This window comes from Leucopleurus acutus, assembly GCF_964270905.1.
Source record: "Leucopleurus acutus genome assembly, chromosome: X".
In the NCBI taxonomy this organism is placed as follows: Eukaryota; Metazoa; Chordata; class Mammalia; order Artiodactyla; family Delphinidae; genus Leucopleurus; species Leucopleurus acutus.
In genome coordinates, this window is record NC_139148.1 from 51,954,901 (window position 1) to 51,968,680 (window position 13,780).

At 42.5% G+C, this 13,780-nt stretch overlaps 2 pseudogenes across 2 annotated transcripts; one reads left to right on the forward strand and one right to left on the reverse strand.

The window, feature by feature from the left end:
- Positions 1-5,637: 5,637 nt before the first annotated feature.
- Positions 5,638-6,789, reverse strand: LOC309978569 (germ cell-less protein-like 1; annotated as a pseudogene). Its single transcript has one exon. The product of its transcript is annotated as a germ cell-less protein-like 1 (transcript).
- Positions 6,790-8,140: 1,351 nt separating this feature from the next.
- LOC309978570 (germ cell-less protein-like 1) lies at positions 8,141-9,571 on the forward strand (annotated as a pseudogene). Its single transcript has one exon. The product of its transcript is annotated as a germ cell-less protein-like 1 (transcript).
- The last annotated feature ends 4,209 nt before the right edge of the window (positions 9,572-13,780 follow it).

The window sequence follows — 13,780 nt, forward strand, 5'->3', positions numbered from 1 at the left end:
CACTGATAGAAATGTTCCATATCTGTGCTGAACAGAGTGTAGTAGTCACTGTTTACACATAACCATTGAGCGCTTCAAATGTCGCTAGTGAGGCTGAGAGACTGAATTTTCAATTTTACTTAATTTTAATCAAATTACATATTCACATATGACTAGGGGCTACCATTTTGTAGAATGTACCTCTTACAGGAAGTCCACTCACCTGCTGGTGGACCATACTCAGCCACCTGCCTTCATTCAAAACATGGTCTTCGTGACTGCTTGGAAAATTTTACTTCACTTACAGTCACCATTCCTCATAAAATTCCATGTGCTTCAAACATGCTCATCAAAACAATCAGTTGCTTGTAGATTCCTATTTTTACCATCACCTTGTATTCTTTTAATTTTTTTAATAAAATACTTGACAGGTATCACCAATGCAATGCATTGTGTTTATGTGATGAATACTTTTCTGAGACTTAAGGATCTTTTGGGTATTCAAATCTTAGCATGAATTTGCACAGGTTGTTTTTATCCCTTGCACTGCATCTTTAAACCAAGTTTGATAGTTGAATTTTGCTACAATATGGAGTGAAATTATTCTTTGTTGTCTAATCTCAGAATCTAATCATAACAATCGATGTGGAAAATGTGTTCACAGACCAAACCAGACTGTCCCCTGCACCGTTAGAACAAATCTTTCCCAAAGACTGTTCCTATATCAATTGGCTATTTGTTGTCTAAATAAATGAGGTAAATTTCAGTTCTCTGGCCTACTAGAGAAAACGCCGCCTATCTTTAGAACATCATGAAGAGACAAATTTGATTCCTGAAACTCAAACACTTGAGGGAGGATAATTTTCAGCCAACCTCTTGGTTATTATCTCCTTACCACCATCAATGTCTTTCTATTTACTTATTCAAATGAGGAAGGAAGCTACAGTTAGATTAAAATTGGTTGCCTGGATCATACGTTCGATTTTGTTCCTTTGTAGATTGCAGCACCTTTGAGATTTCCACATTGTGGGGCAGACCGTTGCCTATAGGTCTGGATTCAAAGAAGAGGTCTGTGCATGGGCTATGAATTTGAGTGTCTATGACATTTAGATGGTAATGGGAGTCAAGCAAGTAAACCTTGGAATATGAGGCAGGTGATATACCCCTTTCAAGCGATTTATCCTGAAAAAAGGGAAGGGCATCAAGGCCCAGGTAGCTGAGTGGACAAGGAAAAGGTGGAACCTTATGTGGGCTCATAAAATATGAATGTCTTAGGAGTCATGTTACTAGCTGAACAGGTGATGACATTGGAACCTTGGATCTTGTTTCAATGCACTTATTTCAATGTGTTTCTTACTGACCCCAATTCAAAATTTTATGTTTAATTCTATGGTTTGTGTTGTGTACTTATGTAAACTAGGTGCATTTTGCTATTATTAACTCTCATCAGGCAGCTTCATGTCCAAATTCTGTGGTTGAGACTTGGCAAGCACCTTCCTGTAGACCCTGTAGCTAGACATTCCCTCTTGTTTTTCTTTTCCTCTTAAAAACGATGGTTTTCTTTTTCTAGCACATGATGGAGCTTTCATTAAAATTCCAATGTCATCTTTGTGCTGTTTATATACAAACCCTTTCCACAGTAGCATACTTCACACTTGTCTGCTGTCTGTGTCCATCCCACCTACATCCCTGGGACACCGTGTTCTCCATCATAGGCCATTTTTTATTGAGGTCTCTTATGTCTTTGAACATGAATGTTAACCTTTATCTTCTTAAAGCATCTGTCTCTGGGAGACCACTGGAAGGGAACATAAGAGAAGGGGGTTTGTGTACTGAATTGTAATAACCTTTCATTCCTGTCTCCTTAAGACAGGCAGAGACAGAGACAGACTATCAAAGATGTAATAGATCCAGAGGCAGAAACAGCCAGAGACAGGACAGCCTGACAGAAAACAGAGACAGCTGGTTGGGCAGGCTGAGAAAGTCCAACAGATGGACAGATCCAGATATTACACCTCCTTCCAAAAAAGAGACAGGTAGAAAAGGTTACACAGAAAGGGGCAGACACAGATAGATATAAATAGATAGAGACAGAGAAAGGGAGACAGAGAAAGACAAAACCAGACAGGGAAAGACAGACACATGTACTAACTAAGACAGAGAGCGATGGTTACAGACAGAGACAGGGAGACAGGCAGAGGCTGATAGGCACAGATGGAAAGACAGAGACAGAAAGACTGAGAGACAGATGCAGAGACAGAGAAAGACAAACAGAGAAAGAGAGAGGCACATTGCAATGGAGACGTAGAGATAGTGATGGAGTGAGACAAAGACAGAGACAGAGAGAGAGGGAAGGAGGGAGAGAGAGAGAGGAGAGGGACAGAGAGAGAGTAACAGAGACAGAGGCAGAGACAGATTGAGACAGAGACAGACCGAGACAGAAAGGGAAAGACAGAGACAGACAAATGGAGAAAGAGACACATGGACACACAGAGATACAGAAACAGACGGATATAGGAACACCAGAGAGATACAGAGACAGTGACAGAAAGATTGAGAGCCAGACAGACACAGTCAGACAGGAACAGATTTTCAGAGACAGAGGGAAACAGAAAGATAGGGACGGTAAGACAGAGACAGAGAGTGACAAAGATAGACAGACTGAGAGAGAGACAGAGGTAGACAAAGACAGATGTAGACAGAGATAGACAGGGATGCAGACACAGACAATAGAGATGGAGATAGGGAATGACAGGGAGACAGAGACAGACATACATACAGGGAAAGACAGAGACAGGGATAAATCCTCATCATTGTCAAGGACTGCACTGTATCCCATAGGGGTACACCTCCCTTGGTGTGGTGTTTAGTTTGCTGTTATTTAGTGTGACTGTTTCCTGTAGCATTACCATGACTATACATCTGGTTCTGCCTCCCCATCTCCCCACGCCTTGACTAAGAGGCTACAAAACAGTGAGTGTCAAGTTCGGAGAAGCTCTCCTCCTCATCCTTAGCAGTCAAAAAGGAAAGAAAAATAAAATGAAGTAAAAAAAAAATAGGGACTGATATTGCATAAATTGCCTAAACTGGCAAATGGCAACAGTCACGGATTGTGAGACTTTAAATGTTTATTAAATGAGTGTATTTCAGCTGTCACTGTGTGTACATTATTGAACATCTTTATATTGTAAACAGCAAAAAGCAATTTAAGAATTTAAAGTTAGTTGGGTAGGAAAACAAAAGCAGATCTCTCAGTCAAGGTGCCTTTCCAGATCAGCAGTCTCTGAATTTCCCAAGTGAGGATGGCTCTCTTTAGATGAAATGGCATCCTGGCCTTCAGCTCAAGAAAAAGCAATTGGTAATTGCTTAGAGATTTTTATATAAAGGAAGTGAAATTGTTACATAAAAAATAAATAATAAAAAAAACTAAAAAAAATAAATAAATAAATAAATAAATAAATAAATAATAATTTTTACCTTTTTGCTGAATCAATGACTTACTCTTTCCCCCAGTTTAGTTCTTAAAAAAAAATGTAATGAAGTTTATTGTTTGTAATTGGTTAGATATACAGAGTACAAGGGAGCACTGGGAAGAGGGGGTAGAATGAGAAATTAACCGGAAACATCAAGGGATGCAACAGCAGCTTCCTGATTGAACTATTTCTAATAAGTCACTGTTATGTAAGTATTACTCTAATACTAGTATGTGGGTTTGGGATAATAAAGCCTTTAAATCCTCCTTAAAGGGTAAAAATGAATAAATGAATGAATGAATGAATGAAGAAAGAAAAAAAAAGAAAGTCAAAAGTAATTTGTTCACTGGATGACAAAGGATAAAATTTCATTGGGAAGAGAAATATCAGCAAACGGTAAGGAAAATTCTGGTTTCAACTAAGTAAAACTTTAAATCTGGTGATTATTCTATTTAATTTATTTGTTCATCTTGTAAGAACTTTCCACACTCTTTCCAAGCATGTATTTATTATTTGTATAGATTCTTACACAGAGATTTCCGTTCTTTGATCTTCCTTAACCGCAAAAATAACTCAGTGAAATGCCAACAAATATGGCATTTAAAAGGGAATGCGATGGGGCCAGTTTGCAAGTTAGCAGTAATCAGAAACCAACATATTCAAATCATGACTACTGTGTTTTCACCTCTTGTGACAAAAACACTTTCTACCTTATCATTTTGATAACTGGCTTGGACTACTTGTATTTTGGTCCCATTTCCAGATGCCAAGTTAATTCCCACTATAATTCAAAGGCAATCCGTTCCAGAGGTTACCAGTCCTGTTCTTAAGTGGGAAAGAGTCTTTCCTAATACAATTTGAACATCAGTTTTCTGAAGAGCAAAGGCCATCAACTTGCTTAAAGAGTACTTTCTCTGGGGCATAAATAATTCATGACTGTATGCCAGAGAAAAACTATATTTAGTACAGGAATAATCTCACAGAATTAATCTGCTTATTTCCACTCCACCCCCAATATAGGGTGTTATAAGATTTGAAATGTTTCAATGGGATGAAAATGCTAGGGAAGTTTAAGTCTAACTAACATCAAGATATGCTTAGGTTTATAAAAAGAAATGAAATTGGGTTATTTCTACTGAGGTGGATGGACTTACAGTATGTCATACAGAGTGAAGTAAGTCAGAAAGAGAAAAAAATTGCCATATGCTAACACATATATATGGAATCTAAGAAAAAAATGGTTCTGATGAACCTAGGGGCAGCAGAAGAATAAAGACGCTGATGTTGAGAATGGACTTGAGGACACGGGGAAGGGGAAGAGTAAGCTGGGAGGAAGTGAGAGAGTAACATTGACATATATACACTACCAAATATAAAACAGATAGCTAGAGGGAAGGAGCTGCATAGCACAGGGAGATCATCTGGGTGCTTTATGACCTCCTAGAGGAGTGGGATAGGGAGGGTGGGAGGGAGACTCAAGAGGGAGGGTATATGGGAATATATGTATACATATAGCTGATTCACTTTGTTTTACAGCACAATCCATCACAACACTGTAAAGAAATTATGCTCCGATAAATATGTTTAAAAAAAGATATGTTTATGTTGAAAAGCAACCAATAAAAAGATTATCAGTGTGGTCTGCGGGATGTGCTCACATAGTGAGAGACCATGGAAACCAAGTAGCAGCTCTAAACACACCAACTGAAAGAGAAATGAAACAGTTACTTTAACATTCATTTAATCAGACTAAAGGAAACATATATTTTAAGAGAGTTTCACTAAGAGGAGTAGAGTAGGTAGGCTCACATATAGGTAGGTCAAATATGGCAGTCTAATATATGGTTATACTGCATTATTCAAGTCAATAGCTCTTTGTCTTCACAGAAATGATGGGCGGATCGGAGGGTGGTGGTGTCCATGGATCCTAAACCAGGAGGACATATGGCCATATTAGCAGCCCAAATGTGTTCCAGATGTGCTTGAGGGGCTTCAAAATTTGTCCTCTTCATATGCTCAGGTAAACAATGTCAAGTATTATGAGCTACAGTTCAACAAAGCCTCTGACAGAGTTGGTTACCAGTGATGGGTAAGCCTGGTTGGTCCCACAGGAGCTGGCATCTGGACCAAGCTGGTCGCCCCTGACCCCAGGAAAGAGCTGCTCTGAGCTTTTTTGCAGGGATCCTCACTCTGCGCAACGCCCCTCTTGGTGGAGGTATAAGAAGTTACAGGCCACATATACGGGGAAAACCACGTCGTGTTTTTCCAGGTTCAGTACCGCGAGCTCCTGAGCCTTTCTCAGCGAAAGCATCTCGTATTTTGTGTCCTTCCAGAAAACGGCTCTTGAAGCCTTGTCCAAGGAGGACAGGCTCAGACGGAATGCGATATTTCTCTGTGAGAGTAAGCTGATTCTGAGACTGCAGGACTTGTTCAGGGCCCTGCACCAGAAAATGATGTGCTGGTTGACGTAGCACACTACCAGGTCCCAGCTGAAGTTGAAGCCTTCCCACTGCCAGCTGCACTGCTTGTCCCTGTGGAGCTGGCCCCCCCCCCCGCATGCTGTTCCCCTGGGGGTCGGACACGTAGATGTCCACGGGCCAGAGCTTTCTGGTATGCTCAGCCGGAGGGGGCCAAGCCAATGCTCTTTGTACACTGGAGACAGCCAAGCGGCAGGGATCATCGCATCCTGGTGGATGACATGTGCTGACGTCAGGTCCCAGATTATGTAGGCAAGCCGCAGCAGCTGGAACATCGGCACGAAGGCTCTGCCCTGCTCGGTCTTCAGGAAAGGGGTGCCCTCCGACTCCCTCCTAGACCTGGCAAACCACGAGTCGGTGTTAGGAAATAGGGCTCTGCCCGGGCCCCTCCATGTCTTGCGGCTGAAAGAACATCCACTTTTTCAACATGCTGTACACGTCCATCTCCACCTCCATCACCAAGAGCACTGAAGAGGCAATGACCTCTTTCATGAGATCCAGGCTGACTTCTCACAATAGCTCCTAACTACACTGGGTCATCATATTTTCCAGCAGCCACTGAAGACACATGGTCCTGATGTTCTGGAGTCCGTAGCTTTCAGCAGAGTTGTAGTAGCTGCACATGGTCTGGGCACTGACAGTCTCCTTCTTGACCTCCCCGCACTGCTGAATCAGCTCGTCCAGTTGCAGCATGCTGACTGTGGCCAGGATGGCGACGACTCGTCCGGGTGAGATGAGCATGGAGTCTTGGTACAGGGAACCTAAAGCCTCGTGCAGTGCATCACGATCAATGTTCTCGTCAGGCATCTGCAACTCTATAGTATCCATGCCAAGCACTCCTGCCAAGCACCACTGAACATGCAGCCTTTATGTAGACCCTCTTATCAGCTCCTCTGTAAAGTTATATAACAGAGAATATTAAAAATGTAACATATGGTTATACTGCACTATTCAAATTATGTAAATATTCTCCTTAGGCAGGGTCAAATGATCTTAGAGGCTTGCCATTTTCAAGAGGTTTTTGATTGTTAGTAGTTTCCCTTAAATTGTACTTTCCTTGTCATTGAAAGATCCAGATTCTCTCTGCAACACATCATTTTCTTAGCATATTACACTTGTCAGTGCAGTATTTAATGTTATTCATTTCCTCAAAAATGGAAAACCATCCCATTCATTCCTCATTTACTTTCACTGTAAGTTTGTTACTTGCTAAGCCTTGTGTGTGGTGCTGGTAATCCAAAGTCCTTGCCTCAAACATTCAAAAATCTAGGAGTGAAAAATAATACAATGAAATAACTGCAGCCATATGGGGAGAAATATTTGATCAAGGCCTGATGGGAGTACAGTTGAAGAAAGATATATATCTGCCTTGGAGGTGTGAAAAACGGTGGTCTTTGATCCAGATCTCAGACCACGAGGAATGAGTAGTTGTTTGCAAGAAACAAGGAAAGTGCCAACAGAGAGCTCAAGATGTTCAAACAGGTGGAGAGGGAACAAAAATAAAAACATTAAAAAATGCTAAAAGTATCTTGGGAACTTAAGATCTTCCCCCAAACTAAAGGTATGTGTGCCTATGGAAAATGGAGGCATGAGCTCTGAGAAGCTGATTTGGATGCACATGTGCAAGCACGTGCACACGGGCATTCACACACACAGAGTTCTAAATGATTCTATAATTGGCAATGCTATTTTAAAATAAAAGTTAAAGACCAAAGCAAAGACTGAGGCAAAATTGCCACTTTTATCACAAAAAAATGGTTTCACAGCTCAAGTGATGAGATAGCCTAAGAAGTTAATTATGGTAATAAAGGTGCCTAGAGGACAGAGCTGGGACCAAGATGTAATTCTCCATAAAGGAATGATCACTAACTCTTTTAGATGAGGAAGAGCGAATTGTGTTCTTGAAATTAATGTGGAAAATTCACACACAAAGGCCTCTGTTTCACCATCATCATATGAAGGGAGCCTGAGAGCAATCATCCCAGGAGGGAAAGATAAACAGAGTGGAATCGCTCGTATGCAGTGCCCTTATCAGGCGGGGTGGGGCCTACTGCATGTGGCTTAGCGTACGTCCAAGAGGACCTTAGAGCAAATGTCATCTGTACCCAGCAGCACTTTGGGCTGAGCTAGTGTCTGTGGCAATGGCGCCTGGAGAGGAAGCTTGTCCACTGCACCGCTGAGGTATAGACCACGGGAGCATGAAGCAGTCAGATGCCATGGCACTGGGGGCGGCGTGCCCCAGAGGATCCAGGTGCCACTGGGGAGGAGGAGGAGGCTGAGGAGGCAGTAGTGGCAGAGAGAGAGGAAGGGAAGGAGAGCGAAAAGGCCAGACCCACCACCAGTCAGGTGAGCCACAAGCAGAAGACAGGCCCATGGGGGCCGCTCACAAAAGCGCCCCACCGGAAACATGCTAAAGATTGTTCAGGGTCCATTTATGAGGCACTCTTCCTGAGAGGAGAAGAGAGTGACGTGAGGATCCACGCACTGGGGGAGGAGTGGAACTTGCATTGGGTCTACTTGAGCCAGTCAGGGTACTTTGTTAGCAGTTCAGTGGTGCTTGGTAGGAGACAACCATGGATACTATAGAGTTGCAGATGCCTGACGAGAATATTGATCGCGAGGCACTGCACGAGGCTTTAGGTTCCCTGTACCGAGACTCCATGCTCATCCAACCCGGTCGAGTCGCTGCCATCCTGGCCACAGCCAGCATGCTGCAACTGGACGAGCTGATTCAGCAGTGCGGGGAAGTCATGAAGGAGACTGTCAGTGCCCAGACCGTGTGCAGCTACTATGACTCTGCTGAAAGCTACGGACTCCAGAACATCAGGACCATGTGTCTTCAGTGGCTACTGGACAACATGACGACCCAGTGTAGTGAGGAGTTATTGCAAGAAGTCAGCCTGGATCTCATGAAAGAGGTCATTGCCTCTTCAGAGCTCTTGATGATGGAGGTGGAGATGGACGTGTACACCATGCTGAAAAAGTGGATGTTCTTGTAGCTGCAGCCGACATGGAGGGGCCCACGCAGGGCCCTATGACTCGTGGTTTGCCAGGTCCAGGAGGGAGTCAGAGGGCACCACTTTCCTGGGGACCGAGCAGGGCAGAGCCTTCTTGCTAGTGTTCCAGCAGCTGTGGCTTGCCTACATAATCTGGGACCTGACGTCAGCACATGTCATCCACCAGGATGTGATGATCCCTGCTGTTTGGCTGTCTCCAGTGTACAAAGAGCATTGGCTTGGCCCCCTCCGGGCTGAGCAGACAAGAAAGCTCTGGCCCGTGGACATCTACGTGTCTGACCCCCAGGGGAAGAGCATGTGGTGTGGGGGCCAGCTCCACAGGGACAAGCAGTGCAGCTGGCAGTGGGAAGGCTTCAACTTCAGCTGGGACCTGGTAGTGTGCTACGTCAACCAGCACATCATTTTCTGGTGCAGTGCAGTGAACAAGTCCTGCAGCCTCGGGATCAGCTTACTCTGGCAGAGAAAGTTCGCCTTCTACCTGTGCCTGTTCTCCTTGGACAAGGCTGGGAGATTCGTTTTCAGGAAGGACACAAAATACCTGATGCTTTCCCTGAGAAAGGGTCAAGTGCTACATAGTGAACCTGGAAAACCAAGACATGGTTTTCCCCATATATGTAGCCTGTAACTTCTTGTACCTCCACCGACAGAGGTGTTGCCCAGAGAGAGGAACCCTGCGAAAAGGCTCAAAGAACTGAGCAGCTCTTTCCTGGGGTCACGGACAACCAGCTTGGTCCAGATAGCAGCTCCTTCTGTGGGACCAACCAGGCTTGCCCATCTCTGGTAACCAACTCTGTCAGAGGCTTTGTTGAACTGTAGCTCATAACACTTGACATTGTCTACCTGAGCATATGACGAGGAGAAATTTTGAAACCCCCCAAGTACCTCTAGAATGCATTTGGGCTGCTAATATGGCAACCTGTCCTCCTGGTTTAGGATCCATCGACACCCCCCCCTCCTCGCCCATCATTTCTGTGAAGACAAAGAGCTATTACTTTAGATAGAAACTGTGAGCCTACCTACTCTACTACTCTTAGTGAAACTCTCTTAAAATATGTGTTTCCTTTAGTTTGATAAAATGAATGTTAAAGTAACAGTTTCATTTCTTTCAGTTGGTGTGTTTAGAGCTGCTACTTGGTTTCCATGGTCTCTCACTATGTGAGCACACTCCCCAGAACACACTGATGATCTTTTTTTTTTTTTTTTTTTTTTTTTTTTTGTGGTACGTGGGCCTCTCACTGTTGTGGCCTCTCCCGTTGCAGAGCACAGGCTCTGGACGCACAGGCTCAGCGGCCATAGCTCACGGGCCCAGCCCCTCCGCGGCATGTGGGATCTTCCCGGACTGGGGCACGAACCCGTGTCCCATGCATCGGCAGGCGGACTCTCAACAACTGCGCCACCAGGGAAGCCCATGATCTTCTTTTTATTGGTTGCTCTTCAACCTAAGCCTATCTATTTTTTTTTACATATTTATCGGAGCATAATTTTTTTTACTATGTTGTGTTGGTTTCTGCTGTATAACAAAGTGAATCAGCTATATGTATACATATATGACCATACCCACTACCTCTAGTGTGTCCCTCTGAACCACCCTATCCCACCCCTCTAGGTGGTCATAAAGCACCAAGCTGATCTCCCTGTGCTATGCAGCTGTTTCCCACTAGTTATCTGTTTTATATTTGGTAGTGTATATATGTCAATGCTACTCTCTCACTTCATCCCAGCTTACTCTTCCCCTTCCCCTTGTCCTCAAGTCCATTTTCTACATCAGCTTCTTTATTCCTGTGCTTCCCCTAGGTTCATCAGAACCTTTTTTTTTTTTTTTAGATTCCATACATATGTGTTTGCATACGGCTTTTTTTCCTCTTTCTGACTTACTTCACTCTGTATGACACACTCTAGGTCCAGCCACCTCACTACAAATAACCCAACTTCATTTCTTTTTATGAACCTAAGCATATCTTGATGTTAGTTAGACTTAAAGTTCCCTAGCATTTTAAGCCCAGAGGAACATTTCAAATTTTATAACACCCTATATTGGGGGTGGAGTCGAAGGAAGCATATTAATTCTGTGAGATTATTCCTGTACTAAATATAGTTTTTCTGTAACATACAGTAATGAGTTATTTATACACCAGAGAAAGTACTCTTTAATCATGTTAATGGCCTTTGCTCTTCAGAAACCTTTGATGTTCAAATTGTATTAGGAAAGACTCTTTCCCACTTAAGAACAGGACTGGTAACCTCTGGATCGGAATGCCTTTGAATTATAGTGGGAATTACTTGGCATCTGGAAATCGGATCAAAAGACAAGCAGCCCAAGCAAGTAATCAAAAGGATAAGGTAGAAAATACTTTTCGCCACAGAAGGAGAAACACACTAGTCATGATTTGAATATGTTGGTTTCTGATTACTGCTAATTTGCAAATTGGCCCCATCCCATTCCCTTTTTAATGTCCTACTTGTTTCCTTTTCACTGAGTGATTTTTGTGGTTAAAGAAGGTCAAAGAATTGAAAGCTCCGTTTAAGAATCCATACAATATATGGAATTTAAGAAAAAAAATGTCATGAAGAACCTAGGGGTAAGGCAGGAATAAAGACGCAGACCTCCTAGAGAATGGACTTGAGGTTATGGGGAGGGGGAAGGGTGAGCTGTGACAGGGCGAGAGAGAGTCATGGACATATACACACTAACAAACGTAGTAAGGTAGATAGCTAGTGGGAAGCAGCCGCATGGCACAGGGCTATTGGCTCATTGCTTTGTGACAGCCTGGAGGGGTGGGATAGGGAGGGTGGGAGGGAGGGAGATGCAAGAGGGAAGACATATGGGAACATATGTTTATGTATGACTGATTCACTTTGTTAAAAAGCAGAAACTAACACACCATTGTAAAGCAATTATACCCCAATAAAGATGTTAAAAAAAAAACCCACCAGGTGGAAAAAGTTAACTGCATGGGGACCACCAGCAAGTAAACCCCAGACTGTTTGGAACCAGAATGTTGATGATCAAGATCCCCGAAACACCACTCTATTACCTCATCATCAACCAATCAAAAAACTGCATAGATTGTGCACACCCTCTCTCACACTGTGTTTAAAAACCCTTCCCTGAAAGTCGTTGGAGAGTTCAGGTATTCTAAACATGAGCTGCCTATTCTCCTTGTTTGGCACCCTACAATAAATACTATACTTTCCTGCACCACAAAAAAAAAGAAAAGAATCCATACAAATAATAAATTCATGCTTGGATAGAATGTGAAAAGTTCATACAAGACGAACAAATAAAAAGAATAATCACCAGATTTAATGTTTTACTTAGTTGAAACCAGAATTTTCCTTAACATTTGCTTATATTTCTCTTCCCAATGAGATTTTATCCTTTGTCATCCAGTGAAGAAATTACATTTGATTTTCTTTTTTTTCTTTCTTCATTCATTCATTCATTTATTCATTTTTATCCATTAAGGAGGTTTTAAAAGCTTCATTATCCCAAACCCACATACTAGTATTAGAGTAAAACTTACATAACCGTTACTTATAAGAAATAGTCCAATCAGGAAGCTGCTGTTGCATCCTTTGATGTTTGTGCTTAATTTCTCATTCTGCCCCCCTTCCCAGTGTTCCCTTATACTCTGTATATCTAACCAATTACAAACAATAAACTTCATTACATTTTTTAAAAATAACTAAACTGGGGGAAAGAGTAAGTCATTGATTCAGTAGAAAGGTAAAAATTATTATTTATTATTTTTGTAACAATTTCACTTCCTTTGTATAAAATCTCTAAGCAATTTCCAATTGCTTTTTCTTGAGCTGAATGCCAGGATGCCATTTCATCTAAAGAGATGTATCCTCACTTGAGAAATTCAGAGACTGCTTTTCTGGAAAGGCACCTTGACTGAGAGATCTGCTTTTGTTTTCCTCCCCAACTAACTTTAAATTCTTAAATTGTTTTTTGCTGTTTACAATATAAAGATGTTCAATAATGCACACAAAGTGAAAGCTCAAATACACTCATTTAATAAACATTTAAAGTCTCACAATCCATGACTGTTGCCATTTGCCAGTTTGGGCAATTTATCCAATATCAGTTCTTATTTTTTGACTTCATTTTATTTTTCTTTTCTTTTTGACTGCTAAGGATGAGGAGGAGAGCTTCTCCCACCTTGACACTCACTCTGTTTTGTAGCCTCTTAGTCAAGGTGTCGGGAGATGGGGAGGCAGACCAGATATATAGTCATGGTAATGCTACAGGAAACAATCACCCTAAATGACAGCAAACTAAAAACCACACCTAAGGAGGTGTACCCCTATGGGATACAGTGCAGTCCTTGACAATGATGAGGATTTATCCCTGTCTCTGTCTTTCCCTCTCTGTATATCTGTCTCTGTCTCCCTGTCATTCCCTATCTCCGTCTCTATTGTCTCTGTCTGCATCCCTGTCTATCTCTATCTACGTCGGTTTTTGTCTACCTCTGTCTCTGTCTCAGTCTGTCTACATTTGTCACTCTCTGTCTCTGTCTTACCGTCCCTATCTGTTTCCCTCTGTCTCTGAAAATCTGTTCCTGTCTGACTGTGTCTGTCTGGCTCTCAATCTTTCTGTCACTGTCTCTGTATCTCTCTGGTGTTTCTATATCTGTCTGTTTCTGTATCTCTGTGTGTCCATGTGTCTCTTTCTCCATCTGTCTGTCTCTGTCTTTCCCTTTCTGTCTCAGTCTGTTTCAGTCTCAATCTGTCTCTGCCTCTGTCTCTGTTGCTCTCTCTCTGTCCCTCTCCTCTCTCTCTCCCTCCCTCCCTCTCTCTCTGTCTCTGTCTTTGTCTCACTCCATCACTA